The sequence below is a fragment of the Pituophis catenifer genome, unplaced genomic scaffold, assembly GCF_029215685.1.
Source record: "Pituophis catenifer annectens isolate HBS135680 unplaced genomic scaffold, rPitCat1.0.hap2 SCAF_1, whole genome shotgun sequence".
NCBI classification, from domain to species: Eukaryota; Metazoa; Chordata; class Lepidosauria; order Squamata; family Colubridae; genus Pituophis; species Pituophis catenifer.
In genome coordinates, this window is record NW_027256881.1 from 242458690 (window position 1) to 242481575 (window position 22886).

General features: G+C 39.6%; 1 protein-coding gene and 1 non-coding gene across 3 annotated transcripts in view; one reads left to right on the forward strand and one right to left on the reverse strand.

The window, feature by feature from the left end:
* The window catches only part of PPP6R3 (protein phosphatase 6 regulatory subunit 3), an 89704-nt gene extending 80460 nt beyond the window's left edge, over window positions 1-9244 (reverse strand). Inside the window, exon 1 of one of the 2 annotated variants that reach the window (XM_070932355.1) lies at window positions 9122-9244. The gene's annotated coding sequence lies outside the window, so the exon portion shown is untranslated. Of the gene's footprint in view, window positions 1-6762; window positions 6782-9121 lie in introns of those variants that run through there. The other variant, XM_070932365.1, reaches the window with a different exon arrangement.
* A 593-nt stretch (window positions 9245-9837) lies between these two features.
* TRNAA-AGC (transfer RNA alanine (anticodon AGC)) lies at window positions 9838-9910 on the forward strand. The gene has a single exon. It is a non-coding gene; the product is annotated as a tRNA-Ala (tRNA).
* Window positions 9911-22886: the final 12976 nt, after the last annotated feature.

Below are 22886 nucleotides of genomic sequence, written 5' to 3' on the forward strand. Positions count from 1 at the left end.
TACTATATCATAACATGATTCATTTAGTTTTGGCTTATTTGATATGAATCCATTCACTATAGTTAATAAGCTCTTTTTAATAATTTGCTTTCTTTTTCATATATATTTTTCTGTGGAACTCAATAAATATACATAGGTCATCCCATGTAGTCTTTTCTCAGCAAATGTTTTATTATGTACTTTGGACTAAACTTGTATCAATCTTAAATAGATTATTAGTGATTAAGCATCTGATATAACTTTACATTTTGCAACCAATCCAAAAAAAGTTCTTAAATACTTACAGCATTTGCTGCATAGACTTTGAAATTACATAATACTTATTCATGTTCTCCTTTAAATGAACTAGTATTTAAAACAGACTGGTTTGTAATTAAATGCATTAAGGCACTGAAGTTTCTAAAATTATCAGACCCTGCCTTTTAGGCCCATGCTGCCCAATTTTTAATTTTGATTATTTTATTTCAAATGACCTTCACATACATTTTGAGAAGAGATTCTATTTTTTAAACATTCTACACTCTGCATTAATATATTACTAATTGCATTTCTCAGTTTACACTGTTAGTATATATTAACAAAAACAAACTGAACAAGTGCATCAATATATTTACAGATAGTCCTCAAGTTACAATGGCAACTGGGGCTGGAATTTCCGTTGCTAAGCATAAAGTCATATGATCATATCGCTTAGCAATGGCAATTCCAGCATGAGTCATTAAGCAAGGATCTCATGTGACTGTGCTGTCTGATTTGCTGCCAGCTTTCCCACTGACTATGTTTGTGGCAGGGAATGTTGGAAATCATGATCACATGACTATGGAAACCCTGCAATGGCTAAGTACCATTCATTCAGTACACTGGTAACTTTGAACAGTCACTAAACAATGGTTGTATCCTGAGAACTATATGTATATAGAACTCATTAAACTCAAGAACAAACTTCTATATTTGTTTAAGTAATACTGCTGGAAATTAGGGTAAAATACAATATTCTACCCTGCAACAAAAAATTTAAAAAATGCAAACATATTACAGGTATACAGAAAGAAATTTTATACCGTTTCCCCCAAAATACGACCTACTCAGAAAGTAAATCCTAACTTGATTTTTACACATGTGCCCAATATAAGCCCTACCCCCAAACTAAAACCCCACCCACTTCAGGGTGCAAAGATAAAAATTAAGCTAGGGTGGGGATGGGGTGTGTGGAGCTGCCCTACTACTTACCTCTGGATAGTTGCAGCCAGGCCTTGCACATCTCGGCCCATTTCTTCTGCTGCAGCCGGCTTTCCTGAAGGCCTCTCTAGCCGATAACAGACCTCCGGATTGATCCAGAGTTCTGTTATCGACTGCAGAGGCCTTCAGGAAAGCCTTGCTGGACAAAGAAGTTCCTGAAAGCCTCTGATAGTGAAAAAGAGGCCAGGAGTGACGCACGCAAGTGAGATGAGTCAGTGGATGACACACATACACACACACCCAGAAAATTAAACCTGGTGCCTTTTTTGGTGGCAAAAAAATATAAGACGGGGTTTTATTTTTGGGGAAACACAGGTATTTAAGGAGGAATAATCGAAAGCAACCTGCTTTTCTCTCACACATCATTATTTCTTTTTCGTAATGGCTGCATTCACACATAAACTATAGTTTGTGTCCTCTAAACTCACCACAAAGAGCACATTTTATCCATAATAGTTTAGTATCATATATAAATTAGATCAGTAACCTGAATTTATGAAAAACTTCCAGATTTTTTCCTCATCATCCAGCACATCCTATCATATTCTGCCAAAATCTACTTCATAACCATAAAAGATAGCACTAGATACGAAAGATGGAACATTTTTTAGAAATAATTTTATTTCATGTAGTCCCATTTATGTATTTTGGGCAGCATTCTGCTAAAGAGGAAGAACAAAAAAATGAATATAGTCCCTCCTGCATTTTTTAACCTAAACAATTTCTAAAAATATTTAAGTTTTATCTATATATTACATTATTGCATGTCTACTAATTATGTTTGTCCTAGAGCTGACATTTTCCATCTAAACTGAAAATAATTCACCTGACTAAAGCTGAATTACTTTATATCAACTTTTTCACCTAAAATCCAGATGCTGTTAGATATTAAATGACCACTAAAACTATTATTTATCTCATACCCTATTTTGAACTTAAAAAATCATAGGTGGCAGTTGATACACCCAGGCTTATGGTCATGGGTGATTTCAATCTGCCGTCCGTTGGTGAAACGTCAGAGATGGCTCGGGAGTTCATGGCTTCCATGACGGCCATGGACCTGACCCAGTTAGTTCATGGCCCCACTCACAGGGGGGGACACACACTGGACCTGATTTTTGTCTCTGGCCAGTGGTTGAGTGGTCTTATTATAGGGGATATAGACATGAAACCCTTGTCATGGTCAGATCACTCACTCCTTCGTCTGGACCTTCGAACCGCTACACCCCGCCGCAGGGAGGCGGACCCAATTAGATGGATCCGCCCCAGGCGCCTGATGGATCCTGATAGGTTCCAGACGGAGCTTGGGCCAATTCCTGAAGATCTGGCACACGACTCGGCCGAGGACCTGGTAACTGCCTGGGATCGGGCGGCTGGTGGGGCCTTGGATCGAGTCGTGCCTTTGCGGCCTCTGACCCGGTGTCGATCCCTCGTGGCTCCTTGGTTCACCGAGGAGCTGAGGGAGATGAAACGCCGGAAAAGACGCCTAGAGAGTGGTTGGAGGGCCAGTCTCGCTGAATCTGACCGAACACTGGTAAGGTCGCATATTAAGACCTACCTAGTGGCGATAAAGACGGCAAAGTTTAACTACTTTTCCGCCTCTATTGCGTCATCAGGGAATCGTCCGGCCGCCCTGTTCAGGGTAACCCGCTCCCTGCTCCATCCGGGAGCGCGGGAGGATCCCTTGGAAGGCAGGGCGGAGGATTTCGGACAATACCTGTATGACAAAATCGCTCAGATCCGGGGGGATTTGGACTCTGACTGGGTAGATCAGGGCAGGGTGACGAGGAATAGTCTTGAGAATGTTACCTGGGAGGAGTTTGATGCTGTGACTCCGGATGATGTGGACAGGATTTTGGGGAGACTTAGTGCGGCCACATGTTTACTGGACCCGTGTCCCTCCTGGTTGGTACTGGCCTCCCGGGAGGTTACACGAGGCTGGCTCCAGGGTGTTATCAACGCTTCGTTGAGTGAGGGTCACTTCCCCGCCGCCTTGAAAGAAGCGGTGGTGAGGCCTCTCCTCAAGAAGCCGTCCCTGGATCCGGCAATATTGGCCAACTATCGTCCTGTCTCCAACCTTCGCTTCCTGGCGAAGGTTGTTGAGAGTGTGGTCGCGCGACAGTTTCCACAATTCTTGGAGGAAACATCCTATCTAGATCCGTTCCAGTCGGGTTTCAGGCCTGGACACAGCACGGAAACGGCATTGGTCGCGTTGGTTGATGATCTCTGGAGGGCTCGGGACAGGGGTTGTTCCTCTGTTCTGGTCCTGTTAGACCTCTCAGCGGCTTTTGATACCATCGACCATGGTATCATGCTGCACCGGCTGGAAGAGTTGGGGATGGGGGGCACCGTATTACGGTGGTTCTCCTCCTTTCTCTCCGACCGGTCGCAGTTCGTGTTGGCAGGTGGGCAGAGGTCGACCTCAAGGCCTCTTATATGTGGAGTGCCTCAGGGGTCGGTCCTCTCGCCCCTCCTGTTCAACATTTATGTGAAGCCGCTGGGCGAGATCATCCGTGGCTTTGGGGTGAGATACCACCAGTACGCTGATGACACCCAGCTGTACATCTCCACCCCAGGCCACCCCAACGATGCCCTTGAAGTGATGTCCCAGTGCCTGGAGGCTGTGCGGATCTGGATGGGGAGGAACAGGCTCAGGCTCAACCCTTCCAAGACTGAGTGGCTGTGGCTCCCGGCATCCCGATATAGTCAGTTGACTCCATCACTGACTATTGGGGGCGAGTCGTTGGCCCCCACAGAGAGGGCTCGCAATCTGGGAGTCCTCCTGGATAGGCAGCTGTCCTTGGAGGAACATCTGACGGCTGTAACCAGGGGGACCTTTTGTCAGGTTCGCCTGATCCGCCAGTTGCGGCCCTTTCTTGATCGGGATTCCCTGTGCACAGTCACTCATGCCCTCGTCACCTCTCGCCTTGACTACTGCAACGCTCTCTACATGGGGCTCCCCTTGAGGAGCACCCGGAGGCTCCAACTGGTCCAGAATGCAGCAGCGCGGGTAGTGACGGGAGCAGCCTGGCGCTCCCATGTAACACCGCTCCTGCGCGAGCTGCACTGGCTCCCGGTGGTCTTCCGGGTGCGCTTCAAGGTGTTGGTTATCACCTTTAAAGCGCTCCATGGCATAGGGCCTAGCTATCTTCGAGACCGCCTGCTGCCACCGACAATCTCCCATCGACCCGTGCGCTCCCACAGAGAGGGCCTCCTCGGGGTGCCATCAGCCAAACAGTGCAGGCTGGTGACCCCCAGGGGGAGGGCCTTCTCTGTGGGGGCACCTACCCTCTGGAATCAATTGCCTCCAGAGATAAGGAGAATCCAAGACCTCGGTGCCTTCCGCCGTGCCCTTAAAACCTTCCTTTTTCAGCAAGCCGGGCTGGCCTAATTTTTTAAGTGTTTTTAAGTGTTTTGTTTATTGTTTTTAATTAATGGGGCCAAATTTATATATGTATATTTTAACTGTATTTTAATATTTGTACTTGATGTTTTTACTTGGCTGTTCACCGCCCTGAGTCCTCAGGGAGAAGGGCGGTATACAAATTCAAAATAAAAAAAAAAAAAAAAAAAAAAAAGTATTATTTTATAAAAAATAGAGTGAAGCTAAATTATGCATTTTAGATCTTATCAGGCTATCTTTCTTGTCAACATTTTAAAAAGAAGTTACAGTGATGCTAGAATTATATCAAAAACGGCATAAAGAAGTGAACATTTCCCCCATGTATTCGTTATCAAATTGCAAATGCTACAGTGTGTCCTATCACGAAAAAACATTTGTTCACCTCTACACTTTCACCAGCAGCATGATCAGTAACTTTGGGGGGGGGGGGTTATCTTTGTAAACAAAAAAGTATTATCTCAAACACTGCAGCCTCATTTAATTCAACGTCTTCTGTCAAAGATGATTCTAAATTAAGAATATTTTCTCAGAAAAAATATTGCATAAAAAACATTTTGATCATGAATTTCTAGTGTCATTTTTCATTTAGCAGAAAACCCTAGTATCACTAATTTACTATTTGTTTTAGAGACATATTACCACACTGACTAGGACTAGTTTATTGCCCAGTTAATTTCAGCAAATAAAGACTCATCTGAATTCTACTTAAGAATGGTTTTAGCATTATCTATTATCTTTTTTTCACACTTGTGCAATTAGAGAAACAGCATAACCTGCTAGAATGCGCATTGAATTTAAGAATACTTCTGCCTTTTATTTCAAGTAACTTTCAGAAAAATAGAACACGCAAATTTCTGCATCCCTCTGCATTTTTAATCAAAAGTGCTTTGAATCCAGTGGCCCTTTTTTTTCAGGCAATCAAGTATATATGATTACAGCCGTAAGGTAGAATTCCTTCCACTTGAGCTGGTGATCCATGGACACATTGTTTTTAAATCCATGGATACATTGTTTTTAAAGCTGCAATATGGAAGCGATTTAAAATTCTTTGGGATTATAACTTTAACTGTAATTTTTTAAAAAATCACAATCTCAATCCCTATCTTGTATGATTCACAGAACTGAATTTCATTACTGGATGTTTTGCATCCTACATACAGTAGATCTCAGTAATAAAAATATTCCATTTCCAATATATAGGTCAGTAAAAATAGCTTTGACTTTTTTAAAAAAAGAAAAAAAGATAAATCAAATGAATTCTCAAAGCAACTGAAAAAACCACACTGCCAAAATAATTTTAGTTAATTAAGATGGATGCCAATATAGATCTCCAAATTGCAATTAGTCTCAAAAAACAAGCAGGATCTAACCTGTTTGCAGGAAGGTCATGCACAAGGCAATGGTAAATTACTTATGTATTGTTGCCATAAAACTTCCAGGGTCAAGTCTGTAAAACAACAGGACTTGAGCTTGACTTGAAAGCAATGTTATCTTTTCAATGTGGAAGTACAGAGAATAGTAAAGAATGTGAAAATTACACCACACTCTCTAGCCAATATAACTTTTTTAATACTACTTACAGAATTGAGAGGTGCAAGAATCACAGATAGCACATGTATGAAAACAGAACTTAAGAATTCAAACCTAGAAGACTAGTACTTTCACAAATCAAACTTGAGATGCCAGGAGGAAAGGATCAATGGTTTTAAAATATTGATTGTTCATACTAACAAAGCAGATCACATGGTATTAAAAAAGTAAAAAAAAACAATTAAACAAATCCTTCCTGACCCTAATATTGCTGGATGAATATACAAAATTACATTAAAGTCTGGGAATGGAAATAATCTAGTCTAAAATTTACCACATATCTAGAGTTGTTTATACTTCTTAGTTACAACTCATATTATTTAGAAAATTGACATTCTCAAACTTTGTGGTGCAATGATGCCCTAAACTAAAAAAATATGAGTGCCTCATGAAAAAATGAATTTATGTGATAACCTCACCAGTAACAGATGCATAAATAATGAAATAAGCATGCCATTTGACAGGTACCTGAAGGAGGGGATGTATCCCTCAGTTGAGAAGCAAATAACATCCACAACATAGAAAACTACCTTCACACCCTGAGAAAGTCTAAGTAGGGAGTCCAGCACACAACGAATACACTCCAGAAAGATATGCAGTAGAGCATGCTGGCCTCCTGTTATAAGATATCAACACAAGGTTTGCAGTGGGTTGAGTATCAAGATATAACATGACAAACATACTAGGGAAAGACATCTTTGAAGAGGGAAAAAGATAAAATTAGGCAGGAATCAGTGCTGAAACTACAAAAGTTGTTGAAGTCAGTCACATCTGGATATTATACATGGTTGTGTCTAGCACTAGCATCTTGGAGATCACTAACTTCCAGACATATGAAACAACTATGGCCCACTCTGTTCCTGTCCTCTAGTTTGAAAACTCCTACACTATTATTTATTACAGCATGGTCAATCAAATTTGATAGTAACTATCCAAAATACCTGGCAGACATATTTTATTTATTTATTAGTTCGATTTATATGCCGCCCTTCTCCGGAGACTCAGGGCGGCTTACAATGCGTTAAGCAATAGCCTTCATATTTTTGTATATACCTGCTTAGTACTGCTTTCGGGGGCCCCAAACGGTGTTCTTTTTTATACAAAGTCAGCTTATTGCCCCCACAAACCGGGTCATTTTACCTACCTCGAAAGGATGGAAGGCTGAGTCAGCCTTGAGCCTGGTGAGATTTGAACTTGCAGTAATTGCAGGCAGCTGGTGTTACTTAACAGTGCTTTAGTCTGCTGCGCCACCAAGGCTCAATGCAACTTTAAAGCTACAACTATTAAATATTTAATTTATATTTACCCTGCTACATTTATTTATTCAGATTTATGGCTACCCAACTCCCAGTGACTCTAGGAGGGATATAAATAAAAAAATATATAAAACAATACATATCAAAACCACCAAATAAATTGGTGATCAAAGACACTAACCAAAATAACATCCCACTTCCTAGAGATGGATTCATTCAGCACTCAGGCCCTACACCAGTAGGAACAGCAAGACTTTAAGAGCCTTACAAAATGTCAATATGATTTGGGCCATCCTAATCTGGTGGACAGGAAAGGGAGAGAAGCTTTTAAGCAGAGCAGACTCCATGATTAGAGAAGTCACACTTCTTGGGTCCCATAATCCCATTAGATACATTGCTTGATGGAAAGGCCCCAAAGAATGCCAACATTGTCCGACTTGGTGGAAACTAAATAAAGTTGTATAGAACAATGTCAGTAACTCACAGACACCTCTAAAAATGATTATGCCGTTTAGATATTAGCACTGTTGAACTGAAACAGCACTAACATAAACGCTGTGCAGCATTTTATTAAGATCCCTGGCTATTAAGATTCAATTTTGCAGCAAGAGACCTACACCTCTACTTTGAAAATAATTACTGATTACTTCAAAAGATTTTAGAGCACTATCATTTAAAAACAAAAACCAGCTGAAGTTAATATTTTCCCTTATGCCCGGGGAATGTTTTAAAGGCAATGGGGAAAAATTAGACTAACATATTCACACAGGATAATACATTTTCGATCCTTCTTCACTTAATGTAGAATGAACGTATTATTTGTTAACAGAAATGAATTTGAAGCTATTCTGACAAATCAAAATCCTGGCTTCAGGCAACCACTCTCTAAAAACCAGCCTAGCTCTCTACTTTTACAAGCAGTTGACCTCAAATCTCGAGTCCAGAAGTTACCGAGACACGTTAAAGTATCAATTAAGGAGAAAAAGAAATTATGTTTCAAACGATCGCTTTAATTTCCATTCATCTAACAACAGAAAAGGACATGAATGGCGTTCCTTACGTTCCCAGGGAAAGGAAACCAAAGGACTGCCGGGGGAAGCCTGCGGGTGGCAAGAAAACAAGAATACGTGGGAATGCACGAACGCGTGTTGGAGGTTCTTCCCCTCATTCTGTCGGGGAAGGGGCCCTTTATGGAAATCCTACTCGACCCACAAGGCAGGGGCGAGTGGAGTTCTCTGCTCTCCCCCCCCCTCGCCCCCACCGCCAGTAAAGGGAGAAAGGACGCAGGCCCGCTGCGACACAGAATCGAAGGCCGGGGAGGGGGGAGGGGGGGGCGAGTGCACTCAGGAAGCAAAACAAACCGGACAACTAGGCCGCTGCCGCTCCAAGTTACGAGCCAGAGGGCAGCATTCCGCCCCCCACCCCCACCCCCCGCGCTTCTAAGACGCCGAAGGGCTGGTCGTGGCGACGGAAAGGCTAAGCCGGCCTCCCAGCTCCGGTTCCTTCAGGACCGCCTTCCTGCTGCTTCCTGCGGCCGACGCGTTTCTTCAACGAAGCAAGCCACCGTTGCCGCCACCCCCGCCCCGCTCCGCTCTCCCCTGCCCTGGAAGAATGGGCGGCCGCAAGCTCCTACCCGAAGGCAGATGAACTCCTTTCAACGAAGAGGTCTCCCGCTCGGGCAAGCCAACCCCTTGCCGCACTCAGGCGGGAAAACTGCGGCTCCCTACCATCATCGACTCTTCAAGATGGCGGTCATATCGGCTTCTTCGAACTCTCCTGTCTCCGTCCCCCCATTCCTGCCAATCAACCTTACACAGGTCACGCCTTCGCCCAGCAGGATTTTTTTCTATTGGACGGTGGCTAAACTTTCTGTTTTCTATTGGTTCCAGGGCGTAGTCGATCATAAGGAAACCGATTCGCTATTGGGTAACAAAGGGATAAAGGCCGGGGTCACGGCTTCATTTAACCAATCAGCGTATTCGGATGGGTGACTCCGGCTTCCCACCGTCACGCCTTAGCAACAACTGTACGTCATTTTGAAAGACTTTCAGATGGCCCAACTACTAAGTCCCATTCCGTTTAAAAATAAACCAATGGGAGCCAATCGTTTTAGGGCTCAGTCCAATTGCAAGTCACGGGGGCAGAGCTGAAGTGCTTCCTCCCACGGCGCTGTTTACTAACGAACGTGCTGTCCTATTGGACAACATAAGAGTCCAAATTAACGTCATAAAATTAAAGAACAAGAACTGCCTGACAACAACGACTTCTTTCACAGTTGGGGGAGGAGTTAGAAATCTGTCGGTCAGTTAAAATGGCATTTCTAAGCAAGTTCAACCCTTCCACTACGAAGGGGAATTAGCTCAAATGGTAGAGCGCTCGCTTAGCATGCGAGAGGTAGCGGGATCGATGCCCGCATTCTCCAGTTTTATTGGTTATATATAACCTTGTGAAAAATAAGGTCTTCACAAGTTTGTTGTGATAACGACAGCATTTTTCTCAAACACCGGCTGTAATTATATTTTCCCCCACCACAGAGTTGCACACACCAACGTTTAAATCCTCTTATCTCCGCTATTCCGCAATCTCTCCCCCCTCCCCCACCATTAACTGGGTTTATGTTAAGACTGGTTGACAGGAACTCTTGCAAATTTACCTGTTATGATAATCATAATAAGGAACTGGTCCTAATCCATGATATCCAGGGCGGGGCCAAAGCTTTCCAGACTGACCCAAAGGTGCTTTTTCAAGAGGCAACTGGAGTTTCTTTGTTTTTCTTTGAAGACGTTTCACTTCTCATCCAAGAAACTTCTTCAGCTCTGATATTCCCCCACCATCCAGTCAGCTGAAGAAGCTTCTTGGATGAGAAGTGAAACGTCTTCAAAGAAAAACAAAGAAAGTCCAGTTGCCTCTTGAAAAAGCACCTTTGGGACACCCTGGATGACTGAGAATCTCCAGAGACAGTTCCAGATTTTTAGCATTAGCAGTGGGCAAAAAAAAAAAAAAAAGGAAGGAAGAGAGAGAGAGAGATTTCTTCCACCAGCACTGGAAGAGAATCTATGGAGCTGGCTATTTCTTTCTTTCTCCTCATTGTTAAACTTAAAAGAACCAACTCAACAAATAAAAATACAAATGGCACAGCACAGCCCTTGGATTGAATGAGGGTTTGGGAGGGGAAACTTAGAATTTAGAATAACTCTATTGTCAGTTTGAATGTATATTAAAATGAAATTTCGTTGCATACAGCTCTCAAAGGGTCACCATCTCCAATATACACTACACAAATGCAACAAAATAAATAAATAAATACAAAATTATGCATATACCCACATATTGTGAAGTTTCCGAGAGATGCCCTAAATGTCAACCTGCAAAGCTTTCAAGTTGCCACATATATTATATGACCCAGAGAAAAAGAGAAGAGAGAAAGAGAGAAATTTATAGGCACCACCAGGACTGCTGGACACAAAGTGATACAAAAACATCTGCCATTTGGACAGTGAGCAGAGCTTTGATGCATGTCAATCAAAGTCCCCTCTGGGTGGGAGTGGTTTGGCTGTGCATGGGAGCATCCATATGAATCAAGAGATTCCTCACATTGACCTCATTTGTTATACTTTATAATTCTTGGTAGTCTTAACCACATGGTTTTTTTCTTAGTTTAAAGCTTAGACTCTTTTTTAGAAAGTGATGTAGAATTTTATATGCAGTAGAATTTGTTGACTAATTGGAATCCCCTTGATAGCACAAACTCTGTACTTATTTGCTGTGTTTTATAATTGCATATTTTTCATTCTTTTTATGTTTATCATGCTTTATGTTTATATTCTTTTTTAAATGTTTAAGATATTTTTTTTTAAAAAAAGGAATAGATTTATGGCTGGGCTAAGTTTATTTGTAGACATAATTAAACCTGTTGGAAAAACTAAGTTTTAGTTATTTCATAAAAACCTGTTTCTTCTTAGGTTATCCCGATATCTTCCCCATAAAGTTTCAGTACACTACCTTAGGGACTGAAAAATCAGAAGTCTGGTAGCAACTAACACATTTTATTAAAAGCTCACGAAAGGGCATGACTTCTAATAAAATCTGCTGATTGGAAAAGAACAGACTGCTGTTCTCCTACAATGTCTATTTAGAGACTGAAAGATTCTAAGCCTGAGAGGGGAGTAGCAGTGGCAGCAGAACAAAAGGAGAGGAAAGGAAATGACCGGTATCCCACCCCCTGACATGGGGAATATGCAACAGACTCCTCCAGGACAGTTGCTCCTGTAGGAACAGGTGGCCAAGTGGCCTTCATGGAAGCTTTAGGCTGATGCACCAGTTGCAATCCTAAACTGGGCCCCGAAGCCCTCACTTGAGCCTCTCACTACAAGACCAGGTTTCTGTAGCCTACGCAATGGAGAGGTGCCTTTGAACATAACCCAGTAATTACAATTGGTGCAAAATGCAGTGGTCAGGACACTAGCAGTGTGAACTGTTGCTGTAAAATAATACCATCATCTGTTCTGGATTATTTCTGCAGTCGTTTCATTCTTGTTGCTCAGTGCTATCACTATTTTCTCCACAACTGCTTACTCCAATGTAAAATTATAATGTCTCCAAGGTTTGGGGCATATTATATGCCAGTTTTCTATTCTCTTAAAGACCACATTGTTTAGCAATGGTTCAAAGTTTCAGTGGAGCTGAAATAGTAACTTGATGACTGATCCTCGCATTTATGACTGCTGTAGCATCCCTGTGGTCATGTTACTGACATTCAGATCAGGGGTGGGTTCTGTTTACCTTTACTACTGGTTCGCAACTTCGAAGCTTCTGCACATGTGCAGATCGCTGATGATGATATCCAGGGGGGGGGGGGCGGAGCCTCCCGCCGGTTTTACTACCGGTTCTTGTGAACTGGTCCGAACCAGGGGCAATCCACCACTGATTCAGATGCTTTACAATAATTGCTTTCAACAAGTTCACAGTTTGGACTTGCAGTGTCTTGTGGCCATGTAATCATCATTTGCAACCTTCCCTGCCTGCTTTCCACAAAGGCAATTGGGAAGCAGGCAGGAGGTCACAAGTTGTTCCTGTCATTCTCTCCCCACTCCCAAACACAGCATCTGCATACCTGTGGCATCCACCCAACTGCCGAATTTGTTCAACGTTCACCTGCAAATCCTTCAGATATTTAGCCAATAATATGGCATAATCTAAGCAACGTGGTGGCACAGTGACTAAGATGCTGAGCTTGTCGATCAGAAGGTCGGCAGTTCAGCAGTTTGAATCCCTAGCACCGCCTAAAGGGGTGAGCTCTTGTTACTTGTCCCAGCTTCTGCCAATTTAGCAGTTCGAAACCATGTAAAAAATGCAAGTAGAAAAATAGGGACCACTTTGGTGGGAAGGTAACAGCACTCCATGCACCTTCGGCGTTGAGTCATGCTAGCCACATGATCATGGAGACGTCTTTGGACAGCATTGGCTCTTCAGCTTAGAAACAGAGATGAGCACCTCCCCCTAGAACTGGAAAACGCTAGCACGCATGTATGGGGAAACCTTTACCTTTACCTTTATGGCATTATCTATGTACAAAAGTAACCTACATCATGTCACCAACCAATACACTTATCACCTTAAGCATTCCTTATACATTTTCTCATTAAAAAGAGTTAAGCTTATAAAGACACCTCATGCCTTATTCTCTGCTAAATGCTACATACTCCATTTATTCTCACACATGCTTTACATCCATCCTATTCTGCTCTTAATGTAATCAGCAATCCATCTTCATATTATTACAAAATATTTGAAAATTCAAGCCTGTTCGTCAGTTTATGACACATTTTTTTGTAAATCAACAAAGTGTATAATAAACTTTTCCCCACACTTACTTGCTGAAGTGCAAAACTGTTGTGTCCAGTCTCTATTTCTCATACAATCATGTTGCACCTCCAAAGTTTACTAATTGTCTCTTTTTGTCAAAGGACACACTTAACAAACTTACCTCTTACAGTTTTTTTTACATTGAATCTTTCTACATTTTAAATACGTAATAGTACAATTCTTTCAATAGGCACACTTTAAATTGCTTTTAAATTTACTTTCCTGGAGGTTTCTTATTTAGCACTTTTCATCTACTTCCAAACAATTTTTATTTCCATCAGAATCGCTCTTCATAGCATTTCTTTTTGGCCTCTTAACCTCAGTCATCCCTTGACGATTTCCTTGCAATTATCTTTTTTTCTATATACACATTATATCCCTGATCCTTATTTTCAGCAGTAATCATTCTCCTTTGTGCATTTTTTCTCATCTGTAGCTTCTTTCACTTCATTCTATCAAGCTTCCCATGTCATGCTTCCCATTACTGTAACTCCAGTAATTTAGTTTTTTATTTATTTATGGGACTTAAATGATTGCCTATCTCATATCAAATGACTCTAGGCAGCTCACTACATCCATAACACATAGTTAAAAGCAAAGGTCCCCTCCCCAGGCACCAGACCAAACATCCACACAACCAAAAGCCCAGTGCTTGGTGGAAGAGACAGTTCCACAGAAGTCTAAACTATATTCAGCATTAATATTCTTGTAACAACACTTAATTTTATATTGTATTTCTTTCTCCATCGCTTCTTTCCAGATGTATCAGATCTAAAAAGTCCATTAAACTATAAACACGCACATGGAAGTTGATGAAAAGGTATTAAGAATCTACTCACAGAGAAGCAGACTCCAATGGTACAAATAAATACACACTCGTTCTAATTCATTACAAAGGCCATCCCAATATTTTGAAATCCGTTAACAAAGTAATAATATAAGTGCAAATAATGAAAATCTTAGAATAGGTTTCTGAATAAACAAGACAGGGTTAATTGAAGTGTCATATTATTTGTCTTGACATAATAAATATTCTGTTTGAATGTACACATGTTAAGGTCTTTTCTGGTTTGGGTGATTCAAAATGAATCTCCATATTATTTGTAGTCATTTCTGACTGGCATTAAAATTTACCAAAGTAATGTCAAAATTATTTAGTAATTTATCTTTTCACACTATGTCTGCAAAGTCACTATTCCATCCTGGTTTTATTTATCCAGGAGTGCAGTGGAGTGAGCCAGATTCCAAAAGGGAAAAATAGGTGACCTACATATTGATTGATTCTGGACATCTGGTGGCTACTATGAGGGGGAGGAGGAATCTTATTAAAATATTCACTTGTTGGCAGAAGGATTGCTTCAAAATCGTGTCTGATCTGCTACTGAAGCACACCAGTGGAGAGATTTTATAATATTCTTGTTTTTGTTCAAAAGAAAATATATTAAAATATTGTATTTCCAAGCATTTGACTGCAATGTTTAAATACACCATTGGAGGGCAATCTAATACCATCTGCTCCAATATTTTTATAGAGTTCTGTACTTTTCTTATTCACTCACATTCTACAGTGGGTAGCTTTCAGATGTTGGTATCATCTGCTGCCGCCTTCTGGACTCAAATTTTAATTCTGTGCTCTCAGGGTCCACATAATGAAGATACCAGAGACTGACACAGCCAAAGTTGAAATCCAGAATACTACAGACATTACATTATTATTATTATTATTATTATTATTATTATTATTATTATTATTATTATTATTATTAATTTAATTTGTATACCGCCCTTCTCCCAGAAGGGACTCAGGGCGGTGAACAGCCAAAATTAAAAAACATACAAATGCAAAAGTTAAGATAATTAAAAGAATTAAATCACTGGCTACCCAATTTAAAACCCCAAATCCATAAAATTTAAAATCCCAATTAAAAACCATTTAGGCTAGGCCGGCTTGATGAAATAAAAACGTCTTCAGGGCTTTACTTGCCTGCTTTTATTTACTCTTTTTGTTTCAAGGATAAACTAGTCCTATGTTTCTAGAAGAGAAGCAACCAAGATGGCCCCCAAACAGCATGGCAGCCCCAGTAATAAGTTTTGGTGATATAATAGCAAGTGTCAGTGACAAGCTGTTTGTCAGGTTATGACTCACTTGCTACCTTTGCCCAAATAGGAATGGGATTTGTCATAATAATCTCAAATTGATGCTAAAGCTGTCATGATATGTCTCCTAATAAATACTATGTGTGAACAGTAAACATGGCCTAATGGGTTTACTTTAACAGCTAAGTATTTTAGCATTTAATTTTCCTTGTCCCTTGCACTACCAAAACTTGAATACTATGTTTTGACTTGTAATATAGGGAGTCCACGATTTACAACAGTTCATTTAGTAATGGTTCAAAGTTACAACGGCACTGAAAAAAGTGACTTATGACCATTTTTCACACTTATGACATGTGCAGCATTTCCCATGGTCATGTGATTTATATTCAGATGCTTGACAACGGGTTGATATTTATGACGTTTCAGTGCCCTGGGGTCATGTGATCATATTTTGCAATCTTCTGACAAGCATAGTCAATGGGGAAGCCAGATTCACTTAACAACCGTGTTGCTAATTTAACAACTGCCATGATTCACTTAAATGTGGCAAGAAAGGTTGTAAAATGGGGCAAAACTCATTTTACAAATTTCTCACTTAGTAACATAAATTCTGGGCTCAATTGTGATCTACCTGTACTGCCTCCTCGTTCAATGACAGATGGAACCAATACGGGGTGAGTACACATAGTATTTCATGGTACCTGATCTGTGCATAGAGCTGTTAGGTGGACCAGCAACACAGCAGGCAAAAGATTGGGCAGAAAAACTATAGTTGGAAAAAAAGAGAGGAAGAATCCACCTAGACTCTTCAGAAAGAAATTTCATTTAGATGAGTGTAGCCTGCAAATGATGAACCTTCTTGTTCCCATATCCAACCATACGAAATTGTTATTGATGTGTACTAGACATCTGTCCAAAGAAAGAATCTATGGCTTGAACTCATGGAAAGTATGGAGAATATGTTTCTACAATAAACACTTGTCTAAATACAGAATCCAGGAATAGGCTACAGTGGCCTCTTGTTATTTATGCCTGGTTAATTCATCAAAAGAAACTGACACTCCACATTTAGGAAACAGGAGAATACCTACTGACTTCTCGTTTGCTTTATAAGAAGTCTGGCTTCAATCATTTCACAAATTGGAAAAACACCTGAGTTTGGAAAAACAAATCTCACCAAAATGTAAACTTGAATTCTGAACCTCTGGAGATGATGGCTGGTTGCCAGCCTGCCAAAAAACATTGACTACTGCAATCAGCCTAGCTAAACTGAAGCCTTTCTTTCTTGTCTGTCAATTTTATACTGATAATCATGTTCTAAGGCTTTGTTTTCAATCAGTAGAAATGAATTTTATGCACTGTATGGACCTGTAAACAGCATTTTTTCTGTAAGATTAGATTAAACTAAATGTATTTAATCTTTTATGGAATATTTGAAAATTAAAATAATATAAGTTAATATCTGCAATTGTTTTTAAGCTTTTATTTTGGGATTCTACATAGCTGTATTCAGTTACCTTTACGTTGGCTTTATTTCAGATTTCAATAGTAAAAAGCTTCCTTGTAATGGAATTTGGATGTCACAAACATGAAAATTTACTGTTATAAAAATAAGATACCTATTTGTATAAATGAGGCAGAAAGAAGACAAATTTATTTGCTTACAGCCAGCTTATTCTCCAAGGGAGAATAAAATTATTCTCCAAAGTTATTTTCCAAATTTCACTTCACACTGTGCTGAGGAAATGAATGTTTTTGTAGGATATGAATTAGGATCCAAGTGTCAAATGCATTTAACCAGAAATATCCCATTAAACTTGTTCTGTTCAACAAATCGTTCTCACATTTTAGTTTTGATGAAAGCTAACTTATCTTAAAACTATTTAATGTTAGGTTCTGTTCCAGATTCTGTCGCCTTTTCAATTGGCACCACATATTTTTTGTAAGAATGTATGGCTATCATCTGAGACCTTATTGAAAACTTTCCTGTAAAACAGATCCCCAAAGCACTTTTGTGTATGAATGTGTGTGCAGCCTTTCTGCAAATACACAGCATTTTATTGAACTCTGATATTCTATGTTGTGACAGATACAGTGTTCATCTTTTTTGGAAAACTGCAACTTTTGAAAAATGGGGTATTGGGTGGAAATGATAAATACTGCTTCAGCACTTAAAAAGAGTAGCCCCTTCACAAATAAATTGTGCAGAGAATTCCATCTCTGACTTCAGAAAGCTCAACTCAACTCAACTCAACTCAGAAAGCTCAAACTGTCCAAGGAGCTGCTGATACAGTTCTACAGAGGAATTATTGAGTCTGTCATCTGCACCTCTATAACTGTCTGGTTTGGTTCTGCAACCCAACGGTTCAGACACAGACTTCAGAGGATAATTAGAACTGCAGAAAAAACAATTGCTACCAACCTACCTTCATTGAGGACCTGTATACTGTACGAGTCAAAAAGAGGGCTGTGAAAATATTTACAGGCCCCTCACATCCTGGACATAAACTGTTTCAACTCCTGCCATCAAAACGATGCTATAGAGCACTGCACACCAGAACAACTATACACAAGAACAGGTTTTCCCCAAATGCCATCACTCTGCTAAACAAATAATTCCCTCAACACTGTCAAACTAGTTACTAAGTCTGCATTACTATTAATCTTCTCATCATTCCATCTCCTCCCACTTATGACAGTATGACTGTAATCCTGTTGCTGGTATCCTTACGGTTTATATTGACTGTTTCCTAATATGATTTGATTGCTTATTTGTTCGCTACAACTATCATTAAGTGTTGTACCTTATGATTCTTGACGAATGTCTCTTTTCTTTTATGTACACTGAGAGCATATGCACCAAGACAAATTCCTTGTGTGTCCAATCACACTTGGCCAATAAAGAATTCTATTTTGTTCTGTTCTGTTCTGTTCTGTTCTGTTCTGTTCTGTTCTGTTCTCTGTTCTATTCTATTCTATTCTATTCTATTCTATTCTATTCTATTCTATTCTATTCTATTCTATTCTATTCTCCAAAGCACCCATAATAGATACAAGAATCCTCAGCAATGCCAGAGGTATTTAATATGTGTATATCAATAACAATCCATAAAAGAGAATGCAGTGAAAACCTTTGTGGGGTGGGGAGCAATAGAACAAAATGTGGCTTGTGCACCAGAAAGATGTAGTTTCCCAGCAGAAGAAAATTACAGATGTATGGGAGCCCTATGTTGAGGAACTAGAAATCTTTTTGTAAAAAAAGGAAGGTAAATATGATTGCACAAAACCCTTCATTTGGGGTTCTGCAGCATGACACTTTCCCTATGGGCTGGCCTACCTTTCCAGCCAAACTGACCCAGGGTTATCTTAGATATGGGTGATGGGAGCTACATTTAATGAACACATCAGAGTGGGAGCAGAACAGCTGGCAAATTAAAGCAAATAATTAGCTATAAATCACAATGCACATGACTTTCATTAGAAATCACTATCATAAGTTTTTCACTGCCATGAATACACAGCATGGTTTCTGAAGGGAGCTGTGGACTCTCTGAAGTTTTCTTCTTCAGTAGTTGTTTTTGCTGGGAAGAACAGGATAAACCCAAAATGGATGCTTGGATCAAGGCAGAACAGGCAGTTCCAAAGAGTTTGGCTGTCTGCAGGCAACGGTCAGAACAGACACTGGCAGGTTTCCTGATAAAAGGCACGCTCAAGTAAAATTATTTCCAGATGCCATAAAATGGCATAGAAAAGAGCTATAACCTGCAAGCAAAATGCATCCAGCCAATAGCCTAGCTTAACATGGGAGGTGAAAAAAACCAAATTTGCAAAGGGGCTGAGAGAGATTTAAGGGTACAGTGCTTTTCAGAAAACATCTGAATTTTAAAATAACCTATTGGCTAATCAAGTGCAGCCATTCCTGTCAGTGGAACAAATAGAGCATAACAAAATGATGAATCTTCAATCTGGATGGCTATAGAAAGTACTGGCTTGGCACACCTTCCTTTTGCTGAAGGTAAAGAAGCCAAAATACTGTTTTTAAAAAGCAGAATCTTTTATCTTCTCTATTAAGTCAACAGAACCTGCATTTGCCCCTATCACCCCCCCCCCACCTCCTCAGGGCAGTCCATTTGCTTCCTCCATTCAGGTTGCTGGAATCTGGCTGCGAAAATGGCCAGTTTTCAATAGCACATTTTTTTCCTCTTTGTTTGCAAAAATAAAGGTAGGATCTTCTGTTCTTCAAGCACCAACCCAGAGGCTCCAAGTGATCCTTCTAAAGCTCAGACTATATTGGGAGATTGTTCTTTTTTTAAAAATTATATAAATGAAAGATGTTTGTCTCACCTCTTGATTTTTTTCCCTACCCTTAACCCACCCTCCATAGGCCAATATTGTTTCTGGCATGCCCTTTCTGATTAAATTGCCACATCACCAATTGGGCGCCTCCAGTTCTCTGTCCTCTGATCCATCAGTAGTTGCCCATCCCTGCCAGGCATTTTCTAAATCAGTCCAAATTCAAGACAAGGTGGTTGCCCACACTTACACTGCCATTCATTCCCAGCACAGGAAAGCAGGGTCAAAAGCACTCAATGTATAGGTACTGTATAGATACTACCTCAGTTGATAAAAGAGAATGGGCAGAAGGTAAAGAAATAATAAAATAGATTAGGGAAGGTAGTAAAAGGTCATCCACAAGACAGAAGCTAGATTACTTATCTGTTTGGGCTCTACCCAATGTTTAGAAACTACAGTAATGGAAACCACTGTGTGGTTTTATATGTACAGTATATTAAGCAGCCATGTCCTATTTGTCATTTGGGGCTCTTATAATGAACAAGAGGGCTGTGAGCAGTGACAGATGACTACCTAAAATTAGCAGAACTCAGCAGCCTGGAGTAAGAAGAATTTATGTTGTCATTCTGTAAAACACAGGAGGGAAATATTTTTTTTAAAATTTATATAAGAATCACTGCTCATTTTCACAAACCTTCCTGTATAATTCTTTGGACACAGAAGAGTTGTCGGTTTTCATAAACCCCATCCTAGCAATTTAATTAGTGTCTAGAATCTGTTTTCAACTGTAAATACATTGAGCACAAACCATTTAGACTCAAGAGGCTGCATAACACGTATCTTCTCTAGTAGCAGAAAGTAATAATAATAATAATAATAATAATAATGCATATATTTTCTGGATAATGGATTTAAAGCTTTCAAAAACTATTTTAAAATATTCCATAAATTGTATTAAATTTGCTTGATGTGAAACAAAGACTGCTAGTCTTCCCTCAGGCACAGAAGCTGGGTGACTGACTGTGGACCAGGCACTGAGTTGTTGTAGATAATATGAAGGAATATTATGTATGCCTTGAGTTGTACAAGTAAAGGTGGAATATAAATCTCATAAATAAAGTTTAAAAATATTTTTGGTGCAGGTCATTTTTATAGAATTACACAGAGACAAATTAAGCACCACGTGTTAGTTAAAAGAGGCAGTTTGCCATAGTGCTTAAGGCACCAGGAGACTGTGAGCTCTAATCCTGTTTTAGGCATGAAGCCATCTGGGTGACCTTAAACCAGTCATTCTCTCAGCCCCAGTAGGAGGCAATGGCAAGCCACTTCTGAAAAAAATTGCCAAGGAAATTGCAGGGACTCATCTAGGCAATTGCTAAGGGTCACTGCTGACCCAAAGGTACAAATAAAAATAAAAAAGGAAAAAAAATAATTTAAAGAATGAATTTTCTGGATCAGTTCTGAGCTGTAGCAAAGAATGCTATTCATTACAAAAGTCCTTCGTAATTTGGAGATGATTTCAAAATTTTAGGTGTTACATACTGTATAAGGAGTGGGCACCACAGTGCAAATTGCTGATATAACTGGAATGTAAAAGCTAGGACATTGCTATAAAATATTTTCCAGAGGTAACAAATATAACTAATTTCAGTATATCTTCCTGCTTATGTAGCATATTCCTAAACTTTCATTATATCTAAACTTCAGAAACATAAAACTGGAAAGCAATGAAAAGCAAGTTGTTAAAGTTTAGTTCTAAAAGCAAGACATTTAAATAAAAATGTAAAACCCCACACCTATGGTACTACAGGTTGCAAAGTCAAAAATTGTCTTCTTTTTAAAGTGTATGACTCAGTCAAAGATACACATATTTTTGATTCCCAGAGTATTAAAACTATGCTTTTTTCACTACTGTAAAATTAAAAAGACAAACAAGTATTGGGCTCTCTTTTATTGTTGGCAAAGGGGCTTTTGCATATCCTGGTGTATATTGGACATTAATATGACAAAAGGCTATTTTCAGCTGCCCAATTAATATTCAAAATAGTGATTTTGGTAAAGCTTGTGCTGATGATATAAATGTCAATATTATTGTAGTAAAAATTAAATGGAATTCCAGTCCTTAGGAAAGTACATTAATCTAATTTAATAACAGAGATTTTGTTACATAATTTTACAAAAATTTATACCAATAGCATATTTAGCATCCATAAAATATAAACAGTGAAATGAAAAGGAGCACATTGGGTGTCTTAAAGCTCCCAATTTTGTAATTTCTGGGTAAAAATTCTCCCAGATTTCTCTGAAATATTTTCTTAAAAAACAAAAACAAAAAACCAAGCACAACTCTCTGTAAAATCACATAATTAGTGACGTTGCATTAACATATACAAACAAGCTTAGTCCCACCATCCTGTGAATGCCTTAACTTGGAATGAGTTGAACACAATACGTATTTGCAACACCATGCTTGATGGAAAACTAACAAATGGAGCAAATGAATAAAAGGTTGCTTCGTTTTTAAGGCTTTGTTATCATCTGCCTATGTCAATATGCTAGGTTGTTTAAAAAGACCAAAGGCACTTTTTCTCTGTGTGACAAACTGTGTCTACAAAACGGTATATGAATATAAAGCTAAAATATTTAGGAGGTTTGCAGAATACACTTTACAATATAAATATAAAACAGATCAGCATGAGTCTATTATAACAATTCTTGGCAATATCTGCATATTTTCATGTACATTTACATTAGCAGCAACTGCAAAATACTTAGATACAATACAGAAAGCAGCCTGGGTTTCATTTCTAATTAGAATGCCCTCTGAGTTATGTACATATAACAGTAAAAAACAACCCACTTAAAAATGTAGGTTGCCAGGTTGCATTCAATGATTTCCCCCCTTTTGTGTTCCCACCAAACTGGGATGAGCCAGCTACTGCTTCTCCTGTTCTTCCGCCCCTCTCCACTTTTCCATAATTGGTTACTCTGCTTCCCTCATTCTTAGTGCAATGACCAAGAAGATCCTATGGGAAAGTTCACATATTGCAATAGCCCATAAGATGATTAGGTTTGATTTACTGCAGTGGGTGAACCAATTGTGATTTGTTAAATAATAGTTTATAGCTTAGTGTTCTGTA